Below are 19,250 nucleotides of genomic sequence, written 5' to 3'. Positions count from 1 at the left end.
TGACAGCCCTAGGCTCTGTACCTTCCAAGCTGAGGGTGAGGGTGGTCAGGGAGTCCAGGCCAAGGTGGTAGTGACCCTTTGCATTTGGCTTGTGGCTCTTCAGGTACCAGCAGAAGCTGTGGGGGGGGGGGACTGAGTGGGTTCCAATGGGGGCCCTGCAGTCACCCAGATATTCCCCAGCACACCATCCTACACACCTCCCTGGGCCCAACTTTCAAACTATGGATTTTGACTCATGTGGACAGGGACCCCCAGGGAGTGGCGAGGCTACAGCTATCTAGAGGGTGAGGAGTAGTAGCAGGTGTGTATTGGAAGAGGGGTGTCTGTGGGTTGCACATGTGTTGGGGAAGCTCCTGAGGTGGGGTTAGTCCTGGAGCTGAAGCACTTGGAGCCTAAGAAGCAGGATTATGGGGGCTGGGGATGTGGCTCAAGTGGTAGCAAGCTCGCCTGGCATGCATGTGGCCCGGGTTCGATCCTCAGCACCACATACAAACAAAGATGTTGTGTCCGCCGAAAACTGAAAAATAAATATTGAAATTCTCTCTCTCTCTCTCTCTCTCTCTCTCTCTCTCTCTCTCAAAAAAAAAAAAAAAAAAAAAAAAAAAAGCAGGATTATGGACCTGGAAGGCACAGGGTCCAGGTCACAGGGCTTCAGCACACACTCAGGTGTTCCTGGATAGACAAAGAGAAAAGATGGCACTGCTAACTAGCTGGTTGGCTTTGGGCTAGGCCCTTAACTTCCTTAGTCATTAATGAGGACTGAGACTAGTCCAGTAATTTATAATGTTTTAAAGGAGATTCTTTTTTTTTTCTTTTTGGAAATCTTTACTCAGTCCCATGTGAAACATATTGAGTGGAACATTAGGAGTGAAGTAGGTTGGGTAACCCACAGTGCTCCCCAAGGGCCCTTTCAGTGACTTGTGGTGTCAGCCCTCTCCTTTGTCCTCTTTCCAGGGGCCCAGGGACTTGACTGTGAGCTCTAGAGTGGAAGTTAGGGAGAGCCCCATGTACTGACTCTGTGTTTATCTTCCCATCAGCCCAGTGCTGTAGCAGGAGGCCCCATCCCACCCAGTGATGCCAGGATGTGAGCCCCACTTGGAGGCCTCACAGGGCTGAGCCCTCACTCACACCCCTGTTGGGAGTGCCATGACCACCACGGTTGTTTAATCCTTATAAATATATTTTCTGCTACTTTTTATGGGCTTCCCTGTCTGTTCTAGGTTCAGAGAAGCCTGTTTCCTGGGGGGGATGGGGGGAGGCAATAAGTTTCCCATGACTACAACTAAACAAACACATAAATTAACTGAAAGGAGTGTGACAATTATGGTAGAACCAGCATTTAGTGTCCCATGGAATGCAATTCTGGCTAATCCTACAGAAGTCAGTTCAGGGAGTATCTGCTGTTCCTATGGCCCTTCATGTTTCCTATTCTGATTGTTCTATTAATCCTGATTATTCAGGTTCATTTCTTTCATGTGGTAAATTTGTCTCTTTGACTGGGTTGACTCTTTTCAGATAGATAAGATTGTGAGCTTATCTCACAATTATTATCTCACAAGCAGCTTATCTCTACTTGAGTACTTGCTGAGGACAAGGGGCTGTGATGGGCAGTAGCTGTTGCTCTGTCCTGGACTGCTTTCAGAGGGAGTGGTGATACTTGGCAGGTGTTACAGAGATGGGGGCAAATGTCCTATCTCCTGTTCTTATTTGATTTGACATCGGTGGTCTGCTTTGCCAATATGTGGCACAGGTAGAGAGAAATTTTCCAACTATTCAGCCTTCTAATATGTGTCTGTCCTTATATCCACTCCAGGAAATAAACACATTTCTGCACACTGATTTTCCTTCTGCCCCTCTGGACCTTCCCTTTATTTTCTGCCTGTGGAAGCTTCTGAGTTTCTCATTCACCAAAATGCTCCTCATCTGGGGGCATGGAGATACATGTGCTTTGTATATTTTTCATAATTTCTATGAAGTGGGTAGGAAGAACAGGTTCCATGTATTTGACTCCATCCTCTTAAACCTGGAAATTTTATGTGTTTCTGACAAATATTCTTTACTAAGTGAAGGACATTTCCTTTGAATCCTAGTTGTTGGTGGTACTGTACTGGGGGTTGAACCCAGAGGGGCTTTACCACTGAGCTACATCCCCAACCATTTTAATTTTTTTATTTTGAGACAGGATCATGCTAAGTTGCTGAGGCTGGTCTCAAATTTGTGATCCTCCTGTCTCACCCTCCCAAGTTGCTTGGATTGCAGGTATGCACCACAATGCTTAGCTATTTCTAGTGTTCTAAAAGATTTAAACTCAAGGGAAGCTGAGTCTCATAAACAGGCTTTTTAAGACTTACTAAGATGCCATGATTTTTCTCCCTTAGCCTGCTAAATAATAAATTAGAGTGTATGTCACTAAATGGGTATTCTGTAAGAATTCCTACTTCCACAGGTCATGCTACAGTTTTATTACATGCATATTCATAGTTTGAAATGTTACATTTATAAAAGTTGATTAGTATTTTGTGGGAAAATAATTATGGTTCTGCTAACCTTTTATTAAGAAAATTCATTTTCATTCTAAGAAAATATAAACAACAGAAATAGTTCTTTTTTAAAGATTTGCTTCAAGGCATGGTGTCACAAACCTGTGATCCCTGTGACTCAAGAGGCTGAAGCAAGAGGATTTTTCAGTTTGAGGCCAAACTCAGCAACTTAGTGAGACCCTGTCTCAAATAAAAAATAAAAAGGACTGGGGATGTAGCTCAGTGGTAAATCACCCCTGGATTCAATCCCCAGGACCTAAATAAATAAATGATTTGTTAGCCCTCTACTTTTTTAGCTTGCTTTTAAAATTTTGTATAGACATCTTTCAGTATCAAGATACAAACCAGGCTTATTTATTTGGTGGTGCTGGGGATTGAACCCAGGGTCTAACATATGCTAGGCACTCCCTCTACCACTTAGCTATACCCCCAGCCCTAAAATATGTTCTTAAACAGTTGTATGATGTATATCATTTCCTAAACTTCTTTAAAATTTTTTTATTTGTTCTAATTATATGTGAAAGTAGAATGCATTCTGACACATTGTACACAAATGGAGCATAACTCCTCATTCCTCTGGCTGTACAAGATGCTGAATCACACCAGTAGTGTAATCATACATGTAATAGGGTAATAATGTATTCCTCCATCTTTCCCAACCCCACTGCCAGAACCCTCCCTTCACTCCCCTCTGCACAATCCAAAGTTTATTCATTCTTCCCTACCTCTGCTCCCCACTATGGATCAGTATACACTTATCAGAGAAAACATTCAGCCTTTGGTTTTGGGGGATTGGTATATTTAACTTAGCATGATCTAATTGTGCCTAAATGTATATATGTTTCAATAGAAACCTGTTTTGGTTGTTTTCAGTTTTTTAATATAAGTTCATATAAGGGTATTAATACCCTTATATAAGCATATTAGTACTCTTTTATATCTAGGATAAATTTCAAGTAGGGGAATGGATCAAAGACTGCTAACTGCTATATTGTCTCCTAAAAATGTTTGAGACAATTTACTTCCTGATGTAAATTTTGACAAAAGAAGACTTTTTAAAAATAAGGTGTAAAAACCAGAAGCCACAAAGTCAAAGACAAATATACTTTACTAAGTAAGAAATGAAATTTTCTGTAAAGCAAAAAACACAAATAATTTGGGGTATTGAAGAATTTTACCCTTTGGAGGCACAGTTCTCATGACATTTGTAGCTAGTAATTAATTTAATATCTTTACAACTAAAATAATGCTGTGGTTCATGAAGGGAAAAATCAGTATATCCAGCTGGATATAGTGGTGCTCCCAACTACTCGGGAGGCTGACACAAGGGGATTGCAAGTTTGAGGCTAGCTTTGGCAACTTAATAAGACTCTGTTTTCAAAATAAAAATGAAAACGGCTGGGGATATAGTTGAGCACCTCTGGGTTCAATCCCCAGTAGCGGTCGGGGTGGAGAATAAAATCAGTGTATCCTGTTTGTTGGTACACTCTTAAGAACCAGCATAGTGGCTGGTACATAGGACTTTCTTATATATTAAATAAATAGAATAGGAACATTCTAATAGAAAAACAGACACAGAAAAACCATGCACAAATAAAAATATGTTCAACACATAAAAAGATGTCCAAACTTTAAAATGACAAATTAAAACTCTCATATGGTCTATAATACTGGTAAAACTTCTTGAAATGTAATTTAACAATTCTCTTAAAAATTTAAGTGTGAATATTCTTTTCCCAGCAATTCTAATACCAGGAATTTAACTTACTTACAGAAAGAAATGTGTAAGTACCAAGAATTTCATTTATAGAAAAAACAATTATAAATAAATGTTAAATGTCCATCAAGCAATCAAAATTGATAAAATAATTTGTGGAGCTCTACATAATACAGCAATATAGAAGGTCTTAAGAAAATATCCAAGTGGTTGAAGGGAAAGCCACATATTCGAGGGGAAAAGAGGATTCTTCTAAGAAAAGCTAATGGACAGCTAGTGAGGCCAGAGGTTGGGGGAGAATAAAGGAAGAGTGCTTACCAAAAGGCAGAGTGAAAGCTGTTTATCGTCCACTGGTGATGCTTTTGGATTATTCTTCCCACCTTGTGAACGTCTAGAGCGTTCGGGTCCCTGGGTAAGGGTCGCGAAATAACCAGGACACAGGGGATGCAGAGCCAAGGCAGCAATTGCAACTGCATGCTGAGGTTTATTTGCAAGTTCCTTTTATATTCTTCTTCTAACAAAGCAAGCAATTCTTCAGTAACACTTCACCCACATTGCCCAAATATCATGCCTCAGCGGGTACACAGAGCTAAATTCAGATTGTTCCTGTTCATTTGATAAGTACCCTCCCAAAGTTCTTTGTAGACATTATCTAATCCCCGAATGTACTGTTTCCAGGTCCAGTATGCAGGAAGCTTCTTCCTCTTGGCCAAACCATGCAGAACTTGTGACTTGCGATAAGGGGAAGAGAACTTTTCCTCCTCCTAGCTGAGGTTTGCCTCAGCTGACCTAAATCACAGCCACAGCTCTTGCAAGTTGTCAGGCCTGAGGGAGCTAAACTCTGCACACTCAAACCCCAACACCACCTCCTTGATTTTCTAGTTTGTGTTCACTGATCACCAGGGGAGCTTCCAGTGGACTTTTACAGTGAGAGTGGTCCAGCAACTTAGAACTAAGAGTGTTCTGCTTGAAAGATCTATCCTCCATCTGGTAGGAGTTCTCATTGTGAACACTCTCTTCAGACACATCTACACTACTCACAGATTTTTCTGCTCCAGTCACTGATGGCTTTACTCTGTCATCACTGACAGTGCTTGTCCAATTTTCCTTGATTCAGAGTCATAATTTCTTTTTCAGTTTCTGAAGTGAATGTTTTACTAGAATGAAGTTCTGACAAGGGCATGTCATGAATCAGCTCTGTACACTCCCACTTAGGAGGGAAACCAGGTGATTCCCCTCTTATGAATGCATAAGTATTGATCAAAGTAGAACTTCTTAAAGCCTCCAGACCCAGTATTCCATTTCTCAGAAGAATCTAAGCGGGTTCCTTTTCCTCCATAGAATTTTCCTCTTTTTTTTCATTTTTCTGATGCATAATGAGATCTGGATATAGCTACAAAGAAGGAAATGTAAAGAAATGTTACGTATCAATCTCAAAATAAGGTCATGATGGCATTCACAGAAATTAAGGCAAAAAATTTTGAAAAAAGAGCATATATACTTCAATTTAAGACAACTGAATAATGAAATCCTACCGAGCAAGCTTTTAATTACAGTGAAAATTGGAGAAGAGAGAAGACATGAGCATTCTATTAAGATCCCATTTGACATAAATCTGCCTTTGGTAGAAATAAGTTTCAAAAATAATTTTTCAGGTTGGAGTCATTTTCTAAAGGAGTGCACAGGGTAGGGAGTAAGAAGAGAATTTCTAAGTGTCAGCTCTGCTTCTCATTAACTAAGTGACATTAAGAAAGTCATTCAAATTTGTGTTCTCATTTATAAAATGAAGATCAGAAAAGGGAAAGGGAACCAAATACCACTTAAGACCAATTCCATATACTTTTTAATTTGTTTTTCTGACATATCAGGGATTGAACCCAGGGTCTCACATAGGCCAAGTAAGTGATCCATCACTGAGCTACATCCTCAGCCCCCATATCAATTTATTTATAACTTGCCCATAGCAAAACAACTTGTTTCATACAGCAAAATTTTAAAAGGGCAGGTACCTTTGCTCTGTAGAGTCATCCACAGGTAGATACTCCATCAATACATAATATCAGTATCTCAAGAGAGAGACACCAGGCTCCTCTTTCTTGGTCAATCCAAGACTTTCTGAGTGGACTCATGTAGGAAAATGATTCCATCAGGTGCTCTCACACTTATTCTGGCTCTCAAATGAATATAGAGAACAAGAACCAATATAAGCATACACAAATGAACTTCAGAAACACAATGATAAGAGATGGGAGATGGGAATGAATGGCAATTAAAAGCAAACATGATTTAACCTCAATTTAGTAAGCTCTAATATTACTAAAGGTTTTAGGCATCGACCACTACAGGTGGAGTGAAAGAAATACTAGACTAATAGAAATCAATATTTTAATTTTATCTTGCTAACAACTTATTAAAACTTTTCCCAGCCTGGGGCCAGGGGAGGATAGTTCCTTATTCTGTATCAGTTTTCTATAAGAACAAAACTAGAAAGATGAACATATGTACCTCAGTTTGTTTTCAAAATCCCACTGAGATGACAATTTTTTTCTCCCCCAGAGCTCAGGATCAAACCCAGAGCCTTATCCAGGACCTCATGCATGCTAGGCAAGAGAAACAGAGCTACAGCCCTAGCATAGAAACTGGATCCAAAGCATGCAGGCTCAAATGTGAATTTACCATAACCATGAGCTCAAAAATATAGAAAAAAAAACACAAAGAAAACAGTAGTCCCCCAAAACATGACATGGCTTTAATTACTCTAGTAAAGGAGCATTTTGAGTAGCCATACTGGATTTGGTCTTGGCCATTATGAGTCAGCATCCTCATATCAAAAAAAAACATCTTTATAAGATTAAGGTAGACTTTTTGGCTCAGATTCTTTAGATATCTAAAGAATGTGAGAGTGCTGAAATCCTCAGGTAAAGATTCTCAAGGTTTGGGCTGGGGATGTGGCTCAAGCGGTAGTGCGCTCACCTGGCATGCGTGCAGCCCGGGTTCAATCCTCAGCACCACATACAAAGATGTTGTGTCTGCCAAAAACTAAAAAATAAATATTAAAAAATTCTCTCTCTCTCTCTCTCTCTCTCTAAAAAAAAGAACTTTAATATTAAAAAAAAAGATTCTCAAGGTAAAGAAGGATTGTATATATGAGATCATTCCATTTTTCCTTCCTGTGCTATAGTGTTTAGGGAGGAACTTGTTAAGAAAGCAGAGTCCTGGAGTATAAAAGCAGATAAGATAGCTAGCCATTTAGGTCCCACAGCAGCTTGAATATAAAAGTAACAACATTTTTTCCCTCTGGTCTCAAATTGGCCCTCTGCAAGCCTTTTAAGTCTTGCAAGTTCTGCAAGCTCTGTAAGCCTTGAAGAGACAGAGATTTGGCAGAAGCTAAGAATTAAGGGAAACTAAGAGCTGTGGGGCACAATCCTTGATTGATGGAAATCTGGGGGCTAGACTACCACCCCAGCATGACTGGAAGGCAAGGTTTCCTTCCTGGTGGGCTGGGCCTGAATACAGAGCATCTAGCCAAAGAGGACTATCCTTGAGGCTTAAGATCTCATCTCATGGAGTTTGCCTTTAATTTTGGATATACTTGAGATCTGTTACCCCTTTCCCTTTGAAGAATGGAAATGATCATCCTATGCTTGTCCTACCATTGTACTTTGGAAGCACAGAACTTGTTTAGTTTCTGAGGTTCATGACTGGAAAGCCATTTTCCTCAGGATGAGTTGCATCTTGATTCTCACCCATACTGAATTTAGATATTCAGATGAGACTTTTTAGAATTTAGAAGTGATGTTAGAATGAGTAAAGATTTGGGGGACTATTAGAATGTAATGAATATATTTTTTATCCTTTTAATTATTTTTATTAAATTATTTATTTATTCTAATTTATTATATACCATGGCAAAATGCAATTCATTTCATATTACACATATAGAGCACAACTTTTCAAGTCACTGATTGTACACAAAGTATTTTCACACCATTCGTGTCTTCATACATGTACTTAGGGTAATGATGTCTAACTCATTCCACCATCATTCTTACCCCCTTGCTCCCTCCCTTCCCCTCCCTCCCCTTTGCACTATCTAAAGTTCCCCCATTCCTCCCATGCTCCCCCTCCCCACTCCCCACCCCCACCCCCACCATTGCCATTATGAGTCAGCATCCTCATATCAAAGGAAACATTTGGCCTTTGGTTTTTTGGGATTGGCTTGCTTCACTTAGCATTATATTCTTCAACTCCATCCATTTACCTGCAAATGCCACAGTTTTATTCTCTTTTAATACTGAGTAATGTTCCATTATGTATATATACCAAAGTTTCCCTATCCATTCATCTACTGAAGGGCATCTAGGTTGGTTCCACAATTTAGCTATTGTGAACTGTGCTGCTATAAACATTGATATGGCCGTGTCTCTATAGTATGCTGTTTTTAAGTCCTTTGGGTATAAGCCAAGGAGTGGGATAGCTGGGTCCAATGTTGGTTCCATTCCAAGTTTTCCAAGGAATCTTTATACTGCCTTCCAAATTGGCTGCACCAATTTGCAGTCCCACCAGCAATGTATGAGTGTGCCTTTTTCCCCACATCCTCACCAACACTATCGTTGTTTGTATTCTTGATAGCTGCCGGTCATGGGTGAAATGATACAAGTTAGATATTGTGTCACTCTAGATTTGAAAACCTAACCTTCCATGTCAGGTTTTATGAGGTAGGATCTTTGGTAGTTGACTAAGTTATGAGGGTTCCACAATTATTAATGGGCCTAGTGTCCCAATAAGAGCGACCATGGAAAGCTCCCTTGTTCTTTATCCACCATGTAAGGACATAGCAGGAAAAGGGCTATCTATGAATCAGGAAGTGGGCCCTCATTAGATACCAAATCTGGCAGTGCTTTGATCTTGGATTTCCTAGCCTTCAGAACTGTGATAAATAAGTTTTGGCTCTTTATAAGCCACCCAGTATATATTTTTCTGTTATAGAAGGCAAAATAGGCTAAAACACAGGGCCATCAAGGCATCTAGAAAATTATGTAATACAACATATTTAAAATTTATAAGATGTTCTTTGTCCTATCTGTATGTATTTATCTCCACCAGCATTCCAATCTCTGTAGGGAGTGGACATCAGGGGAGTTGTCACCCCCTTTGTTTTATTCATTAGGATCTCTTTTTTACCTTGACTTACTGAAGATGGTTTATGGCTTTTAATTAATATTTTACTCCCAAGGATTCTAGCATCTGTCTTTTCATAACAATAGTTCCACGATGAATAAAGGTAGATGTCAACACCAAGAAAGGACAGGGGGTTGCTCTCATCATAAATTCATAAACATATTATTTTCTAGGTGATACTGATGGAAACAACTGGTGGAAATTCACTCAGAGCAGTTATTTTGATAAATTTTAAACTGTGGTCAAGAGACAGGTTGATAAGTAATTGTGAGTAGGAAAATATAAGGATCATAGAACACTGACAATATCAAATGCTGGAGAAAATGTGGAGTAGTAGGAATTCTCATGTGATGTTAGTGGGGAATGCAAATGGTACAGCTACTTTGGAAGACAGTTTGGTAGTTTCTTAAAATACCAAGCATACTCTTTCCATATGATTCAACAATCACTTACTTTCCTTATTATGTATCCAAAGATATTGAATACCTATTTCTAGATAAGCATCTGTACATGTTTGTATAAGTTTTATTCATGATTGCCAACCCTTGAAAGCAACCAAAATGTTCTTCAGTAGGTGAATGAATAACCCTGAAATATCCAGACAATGAAATATTATTTAGTATGAAAAAGAAATTAGCTATCAGATCATGAAAAGACATGAAGGAAGTTTAAATGCATATTGCTATGTTTCAATAAATATGCTAAGCTTAGCATATTGCTAAGAAGCATATTGGAAGTTTAAATGCATATTGCTATGTTTCAATGAATATGCTAAGCTTAGCATATTGCTAAGATAATATATAGTATGTGAAAAGACTACATACTATATATTTCCAACTATATAACAATGAAGATAATAAAAGTTCAGTGGTTGTCAGGGACTTGGGGAAACGAGAGGGATGAATAGAGTAAGATAATTTTTAAGGCAGTGAAAATATTCTGCATGGTACCATAATGGAAGATAAATGTCATTATAAATTTATCTAAAGCCCTAGGGTTTCAACATCAAGAATGTTCCCTAATATGAACAATGAGTTTAGGTGATAAAGATGTGTCAATGTAGATTCACTGACTGCAACAAATATGCCACTCTGGTGCAAGGAGATTGTGAGGGCTGCAATGCATGTGTGAGAACAGGGAGCGTAGTGACACAAGACTAAATTAGTCAGGGTCACTCCAGGAGAACTGGGCTGGTACAAAATAATGACACACAGACAGAGAAAATACCTTTCTCTTTGGGTTGTGTTATGCCACTCTGACCCAGCTCCCACAAAGGAGGCAAGGCAGGCAAGAAAGAGAGGGAGCACACCTTGAACCCGTTTTATTGGGGGAGGCTGTTCAAAAAACATTCTATTCATATAAGGCAGAGGGGTAAGGTTACAAGGGCCAGCCTACCCCCACTGGGTAACGCCCACTCCCAAAGCGGGGTTCCTCTGCTGAGCAGAAATGGGGATCCACCTGCTTCCCAGTCAGGGAAGCCAGTCTCCACATTTCCATCATTTAAAGGTAGGGGGCGCTCAGCTCCTATGTGGCAGCTCCCAACAAGAGAGTTTAGGGGAAATCTTTGTACTTTCTGCTCAATCTTTTTTCTAAGCCTAAAATATTCTAAATATAGTGTATTAAAATTTTTAAAAATCACATTCAATGCCATTGTTTCTGTTATAGGACAACCATAGTACTCCATGTTTTGTTATGGAAAAATAACTTCAACTGATTAACACAGAAAACCTTGCTGTTAGTAGCTACCTTCCATGTACAAGAAATGTTGCTAACAAGATGAGGGAGAAATATATATGTAAATGCTTCCTTTTTCTTTTAAGAAGGAGATAAGGACTGGCAGATGCTTATGAACACCTGCATTGATCAGTCTCTATGCTACTGCCAGGCAGCAGGTAACTTAAAACTATTGAACTTTTTAATGAAATGTCCCATCAGTATGAAATTTTGTAACTGGAATAAAATGTTTACTATGGAACTCTGTTTCATCTTCATTTGAAAATATGGAGTTATGGAAAAAGTATAATTCTTTCAGGAATGAGAAAAATATATTTTATGTAATTTACTGAATGTTTAACATACAGTATGACAATTTTTCTGGGATTTAACTAAAGTTAATATGCTGGAATGTAACAAAAGGCTTTTAGTTCACACTTAATACTTGCTTTTCTACATTAAAGACAAAATACCATACAAAATGAATTCAATTTTTTTCCTTAAAAATCATTTTAAAGTTTGTTCTACTCAGCCTAATGACTAACACAGTAAAGGCAAACAAACATACTAGTATTACATAATTGGCTAATTTTACACAGCACATATCTTTTATACTATAAGTATATTACTAAGAAATAGAAAACATCCAATAAAACCAGTAAATAAATTTCTAAGCAAGATTTTTATAGGCCCCATTTTTGGATTTTTGTTTTGTTTTGTTTTGGTGCCAGGAATCAAATCCAGGGACTCATGTGTGCTAGGGAAGTGCTCTACCACTGAGCTACCTGCTAAGGCAGATCTCATCTCTTATACCCAACCATGATAGTCTTAATAAATGATAAAACCAGTGAATTTCCTCACATGAAATCATAGTGATAGTTGCTTTGGTATCAAAATCTCTATTTCTGATCCACTATCAGCATTAAAACAAAATTCAAACATTCCCAAAGAAAGAAGTACAACTCATGTTGTGATCAACTGTTTAGCGACAATGAGCATTTAATTTAAAACTATCTAATCCCAGAAATAAAATAAGATCAGCTATGGAATCCTCTTGTCTTTAATTTTATGGTTACAGCTTTCTTCTCAAATTGATTCCCACTGCCAAATCTGAACAAAAGAAACTATTAATCAGAATTTTATCAAGTACTACATGAACTACAGAACAATATGAGCTACTTGTTAACCATCAATGGCTGCTTATTTGCCAAAATTGTATAAGGAGTGATTTTAATTGGAGCACCAGACACTGATAAAAATATCCAGAGAAGCCTGGTGCAGTGGTGCACGCCTGTAATCCCAGTGGCTCAGGAGGCTGAGACAGGAGGATTAAGAGTTCAAAGCCAGTCTCAGCAATTTAGTGAGGCCCTAAACAACTCAGTGAGACCCTATCTCTAAATAAAATACAAATTGGGGGTGTGGCTCAGTGGTCAAGTGCCCCCTGAGTTCAAACCCTGGTGCTACAACACCACCACCACCCCAAAAAATTCTAGAGAATAAGAAAAGATTTTTATAGTTAGTATGAAAGCATTCAAGACTCATTTGGCTGAAAAATGAGATTTTTATCAGGTATCTTGAGCATTACTATTTTTAAAGCAGATAACAGTATTGGGTTTGCAGTTTTAAAATTAAAGCCCATACTAAAATCAAGTGTGGATGTCACCCTGGGACAGATGTCAAGGTCAGGGACAAAACAAAAGGAACAGTTATATAATCCATTTGGACATACTTTTACAACTGTTAACAATAGTTAACATTTGTTTAGGACTATGTTGTCCAATATATCAGTCAATAACCACTTATGGAGATTCAAATTTAAATTAATTAAAATTAAATAAAATAGAAAATTCTGTTCCTCCATTGCATTATCCATATTTCAATATCCACATGTAATCTGTCACTACTGTATTGGATAGTGCAGATAAAGATCATTCCATCATCATAGAACATTCTGTTGGATAGCTTTGGTACAGGACTTGAAACTTTTTCCAATAAGGAAAACCTCTAAAGATTTATTAGTCTGACCCATATTTATGACTGCTCTCTGCTCAGATCATCACATACACTGTAACATAAATGATTGAAATATGTTTGCCACCACAGCTCTCTATCAAAACAGCACAATGATTGAAAAATGTCCTTGTTGGAGCAAGTTAAAATATAAAATAACCAAATCAAGAGAAAAACAAATCAAATACTGACCATTCTTTATTCAAACAGCATTCTGTTTCACATGTGAATCTAAATCACATAAATAAAATATAAATTAACCAAATCAAGAGAAAAACAAATCAAATACTGACCATTCTTTATTCAAACAGCATTCTGTTTCACATGTGAATCTAAATCACATAAATAAAATATAAAATAACCAAATCAAGAGAAAAACAAATCAAATACTGACCATTCTTTATTCAAACAGCATTCTGTTTCACATGTGAATCTAAATCAGGACAATGACATTGTCTGACTACCACCTTGTCACTTACTATTATCAACTGTATTTTTTTAAAGTCATTTTTACATTAGTAGCAAGGTACAATTTAATTTATTTGGTGATAAAGCCACTAGAACTAAGACAAAGTCAAGAGAACTGCTATCAGAAAATGCTAAGATCCAAATATATAGGAATTGTTAAGAAAACACAAAATAGAAGCAATGTAACTTAAAAACAAAATAAAAGACTTACATGTAAGCTAAAGACAATCAGATCTAACAGCATCTTTAATTTTTTTTACCTCTCCAAATCAACATTATAAAGTCCAAAATCTCGGCTACATTTCACATTTGCTTTCCCACTATATGCTCACCAACCAGAATCCTGCCAAGTATAATTTAAATAAATCTTATCTTGTTATAAGGTGATAAGATTATTTTCCTGATTTATTTGCCTGATTTTCAAGGTTATCTGGTTGACAAAAATCACCTTGAAAACCAAAATGTGAATTTACTTCATCAAAATAAGAGCAAGGAATTCAAAGCACATAACAGATTTTCAACTGAGAATATAATTTTCACAATTAGTGATCACAGTTTATAACCATAGATTGAATTTGTACATAAAAATAAAAAATCTGCCATATGACAGTATGTATTCAAAAAGCAACTACTGCATGCTTTTGTATGGCATAAAATTGTACTGAATTACGTGAAATGGTACAGTTTAGTTTAATTTAGTTTAGTTTTGTTTTTTGGTACTGGGATTTAACCTAGAGGCAATTGACCACTGAGCTACATCCCCTTTTAACTTTTTGAGACAGGTCCTCGATAAGTTCCTTAGGGCCTCTCTAAGTTGATGAGGCCAGTCTTGAACTTGGGATCTTCCAGTTTCAGCCTGCCAGGGGGCTAGGATTACAGGCATGTGCCACTCCAGCCAGTTGTGTATGATATTTACTCCTCCACAGCTTCAAATGACAGGGTTACTATAAATCTTCCTCTCAAACAAACCTTTGATAGATAAATAATGTAATTAAATAAGAAATTAAAATACTTACCAGCAAGTCAGGAGCAATCAAAATAGTTTTTCCCTTATTTGAATTGTCTCCTGATAGCATCTTTTTCCTTCTGTTACCATCTACAAAATATTAACAAATCCTGATTCTTCAGAGTCACTTGCCAAGTCAGTGTTCATATTGGTAGGCATGTATGGGACCAAGCATCCCTGCTGCTAGGGCACCAAGGCAGGCAGGGCCTGGAAGGTAACAGTTTTATTTTGAGCAGGGGAAAACACAATGAAGCACTTCATGGCTACATTGTAACTAGATCCTGCTTCAGTTTTCTATGGAAATAACTAGATATCAACAACATCTTAATTAGTAATAATACTAGGGAAGAACAGCTCTTATCAGATCAAAAACTGAAATCCCCAACATGCATTTTCTAGAAGCCAGTATACCCTTTTCCTGTGTTCTACAAAGAATGTCCTGATTGTTAGTCTCTCATTTGTCACAAAGCGAATATAATTACCTTTCTTATGTTTTTTCAGAGAGGAAATGTTAATTTCTATCATAGTGGGAATGAAGGGCTATCTGATTTCTAACTTTCACCCCTACCACTGGAAGAGACCACTCATTCTATTAATCATGCCTAAGTACAGATATTATTATACCAACTCTTAGAAGGTGGGAATTTGGGTGTCTTAGAAGAGGTCTATCTCAGTTTTTCTTCTGTTACAGCTGTTCAGTTATTTTTTGATTCTTGTGCTTACTCTGCTAGCTTTATTTCAAATACCAAGACATGATACTAGTTTCTGAAATTTTAGTACAGACCTTAGAGAAGGTACATTTATGTGTACGAATGACAAAAATATTACCCTATTCCAAAATTTCTGTAAAACACTGACATGTCCAAGGGTTGCCTCTTCGTTTTTCTTCAGAATTTGAAACTGGCTTTCTCATGAACTTCTTGATAACTTCCAACATATTGATTAGCATGGCAGCAGAAAGCAACACAACCTTTAAAAAGAGATAAGCATTAATTATACTGTCAAATCAATTAAGCAAATAAATCAGTTTTCTTAAAATTACTACAGAAAGCATGTTTGAGACCAAGCGTCCCTGTCTTACTACAGAATTGAGTAAGACAGAGATTGTGGGAAGCAATTGCTCTCAGCAGGAGGAAAGGACAATATAGCACTTTGCAGCTATAGTGCCACATACCCAACCTGCCAGCCAGAGAAAAATCTCATGTACACCTGAATACTTGTACATAATTTGTAGTAAATCTCATGAATTTGATCCTTAATCTCAGCCCAACATTTTAATCTACTTCATTCAAAATAAATTATTTGATCCATTTTGGATAGTTCAAATTTTTTTTTAGTTAAGTGGGAGCTGTGCATAGTGCCTTCCTTCCAAATAGTACAGTATGAAGGGAGGGAAGGAGGAGGGTAACTTTCCATTGGAGAAAGATGACAAATACTACCTCAGCCAAGTAACTGACATCAATGTCAATACTTATGATTCTTGATATAGAATGACAAGAATGACAGTTTATACCTGTGGTCTTCTTTCCTAAAACCCCAAATCCTGTGTAATTCTCTTTTAAAAAATCAGACAAATTCTAATAGAGGGACATTCTATTTAAATAATTGACCATACTCTCATAACTGTCAAGGTCACCAAAAACAAGGGAATACTAAGAAACCTTCACAGCCAAGAGGAGTCTAAGGAGACATGCCAACTAAATATAATGTGGTATCTTAGATGGCATTTGGAACAGGAAAAGTACATTAGGAAAAAACTAAGGAACTCTGAATGAATTTTGGACTATAGTTCAAAAAAATGTATGAGTATAGGTTCATTAACTGTTAATCACCCTAAAATTGTACCATAAAATTACCATACTAACATAAGATACTTATAAGAGGGAAACAGGGTATGAGGTATATGTGAACACTCTATACTATCTTCTCTGTTTTTCTGTAAACCTAAAACTGTTCTAAAAAAAATAAAATCTATTTTTATAAGTCTCTGTATCAAAGTGTATAGCAACTGGCTTTATTAGTTTAATTATATTCCCCAAATAAATATATAACCTAAATATCATTGGTTTAAAAAAAAAAGCTATAGGAAAACTACAGCAATACTTACAAAGATGTCTTCTATTTAACACATTGAAATTCTCCTATATGCCAAGAGTACTATGTACTGCCTCATCCTGCATTTTTGTAATTCATTTAGAACACCAATTTCACAATGCAGACATAAGTTGCTCCCATATCATCTTCAAGTGCCAGAATTAGCTTTTGGATCTAAAAGAGAATATTCTAAATTATTATGCTATAGAAATACAGACTCCAACAACTGACTTCCATGGATAAATATTGAACTATTATATTTGGTTTGATATATGTATATACTATGAATATATGTGTATGATATATAATATATCATATATCATGTATATGTTAATATAGGTGTAACAATAATGTATTATTTATATTTATTATGTATTGATATATTACTATGTGTAATATAATAGTATGTTATGTATATAATACATATTATGTATCACATATTGTGTGTTTATGTGCGTGTGTGTGTATATGTGTGTGTGTGTGTGTGTGTGCATACACAGTATAAAAAAGGAATTGAGGCTCTTTGGAGAAATGGCTACTTCTGTGGACAGGAGGAGAAAGAACAAATTGAGCTTGGAACACCTTATTCTAGAAAATAGGGAATGAAGGGGATATGTGAAAAAAGTTAAAGGAACCAGCTTGAAGAGACTCCATTGGACAGAAACTGGGCCAGTTGAGCCACAAATAAATACTGACGGATTATAATCCATGGAATATTAATTAACCGATGAGTTCACAGATAACAAATAAATAATGGATGAATTAATGGGGGGAGATTCCTCTTGCAGTATAAATATAGGAAACGGAAAAGCATTCTGTAGCTCCTGTTATGTGGGGAGGAGAAGAGGGAGCTGGGTGTGGTCCCTCCTGGCAGTGGAGCTAAAAGCGGATTCCCTGAGAAGCAGATTCTGTCCTCTTGTCCTTCCCTTCTTAGAGCCCGGGTCCCTCGGCACCTGTCACCGCCCCGCCGCGCTCGCGCGCTGATTCACGTCCCCTCCACCTATTCTTACCCAGGCAGCGGCAGCAGGCTCGGGAGACGTCGCCACCGGTTCCTCTACGTTGCCACCTGCAACTGCGACACGGTGAGGCCGCCGCCATGCCGCCGGAGGGAGGCCTGATGCTTACAGATGCGAAGCTGAGCCTCCGAAGTTGCCCACTGCATCGCTTCGTTCTCTGATGCTGAACGGGAGCTTCTTGTTCTCCTCTGGCCACCGTCCAGGTCCGAAAAACAGACCAATCCTAGCGAGGTATTCGGGAGGGGGCGTCACCGCTAAAGCCCGGACGACGGTAGATCCTCTAGCGCAGGCGGGGAGAGGTCCCTGCTTCCGAGTCTCCTGAGGGCCTGCGCCGTCTCCGCCGGGCGTCTGCCCAGTGTTGGGATCTTTGTTCTTTAGAGCACCTGAGGCAAAGAACCAGGACCCGGGCTCTCGTTGGATAAAGGGCGGGGAGTGAGAACCATTGGAAATGGTAAAGCATTTTCAAATTGTAAAAAACGTGCAATGAAAAAAATCCTCCTTAACTCCCTCAAAATAGAAATTACTGAATATTTTAAAAACGAAGAAAAGATAAAATGCTGTATAATAATATCTGTGGAATGTACTTAAGGTAGTGCTCAAAAAGAAAATACAAAATAGAAGTAAATTAAATGTCCAATTCAAAAATTGAGAAGAAATTATCAAAGAAAGCAGAAGGAAAGAATATGTAAGGATAAATGAAGAAATTAGAAAATAGAAACAGGACACTACTAAGTAAAAGATTTTTTTGGGGGAAAAAAGGCTACAGTAGGATGGTTGGTTGACCTAACAAAGAGAAGTGAGTACAATTAAAATGCAAAACAATGAGAGGGTGGGAGAGGGATAACTATAGATAAAGAAAAAGTTAAAAGATTTTATGAGAGATTTGACTCAACTCTGTGTAATAATTTGAAAACCTAAGTGAAATAGATAAAATGCCAAGAAAATACAATTTGCCAAAATATTCCAGAGGTAGAAATTCTAAGTAGAACGATAATCATAGAAGAAATTGATATGTAAGAGAACTGTCTTTTCCCACACCTAAATCCACAAAGGTGTCAGTACCAAATTATTTCACAGGAGAAGTTTACTATGCAACTTTTAGAAACAGATAAAGTCTGTTGCTATTGATTCTGTCTTGGGCACAGAAAAAGAAGAAACTTTCCAAATTTTATTTATGAAGTAAGAATAACACTAATACCAAATCTCACTAAACATATGCATCAAGCACATATACATTGACCATTGAAATTTTTATTCATGAATATCAGTATTAAGGAAAACAATTAAAAATTATTATAACATGAAAAGAATAACATGTTATTTTCAGAAATGAAATGATATAATTAGTTTAAAAAGAAAAATATGTCATCTTCATAAATGCTATAAAGGCATTTGATAAAGATCAACATATTTTTTATTAAATCAATAAAAATTAAGCAAATATTGTTGGCACAACTGGATAGCCATCTGGAAAAAGAAAAGTTGGATCACAATTAACAATACAT

The 19,250-nt window shown here is 37.4% G+C and overlaps 2 non-coding genes across 2 annotated transcripts; both read right to left on the bottom strand.

Moving 5' to 3' along the window:
* Positions 1-14,792: 14,792 nt before the first annotated feature.
* On the bottom strand, positions 14,793-14,922 carry LOC113178746 (small nucleolar RNA SNORA63). The gene has a single exon (XR_003300265.2). It is a non-coding gene; the product is annotated as a small nucleolar RNA SNORA63 (small nucleolar RNA).
* A 326-nt stretch (positions 14,923-15,248) lies between these two features.
* On the bottom strand, positions 15,249-15,431 carry LOC113178747 (small nucleolar RNA SNORA81). The gene has a single exon (XR_003300266.1). It is a non-coding gene; the product is annotated as a small nucleolar RNA SNORA81 (small nucleolar RNA).
* Positions 15,432-19,250: the final 3,819 nt, after the last annotated feature.

This window comes from Urocitellus parryii, chromosome 2 (assembly GCF_045843805.1).
Source record: "Urocitellus parryii isolate mUroPar1 chromosome 2, mUroPar1.hap1, whole genome shotgun sequence".
NCBI lineage: Eukaryota > Metazoa > Chordata > Mammalia > Rodentia > Sciuridae > Urocitellus > Urocitellus parryii.
This window is presented reverse-complemented; position numbering and strand designations above follow the sequence as displayed.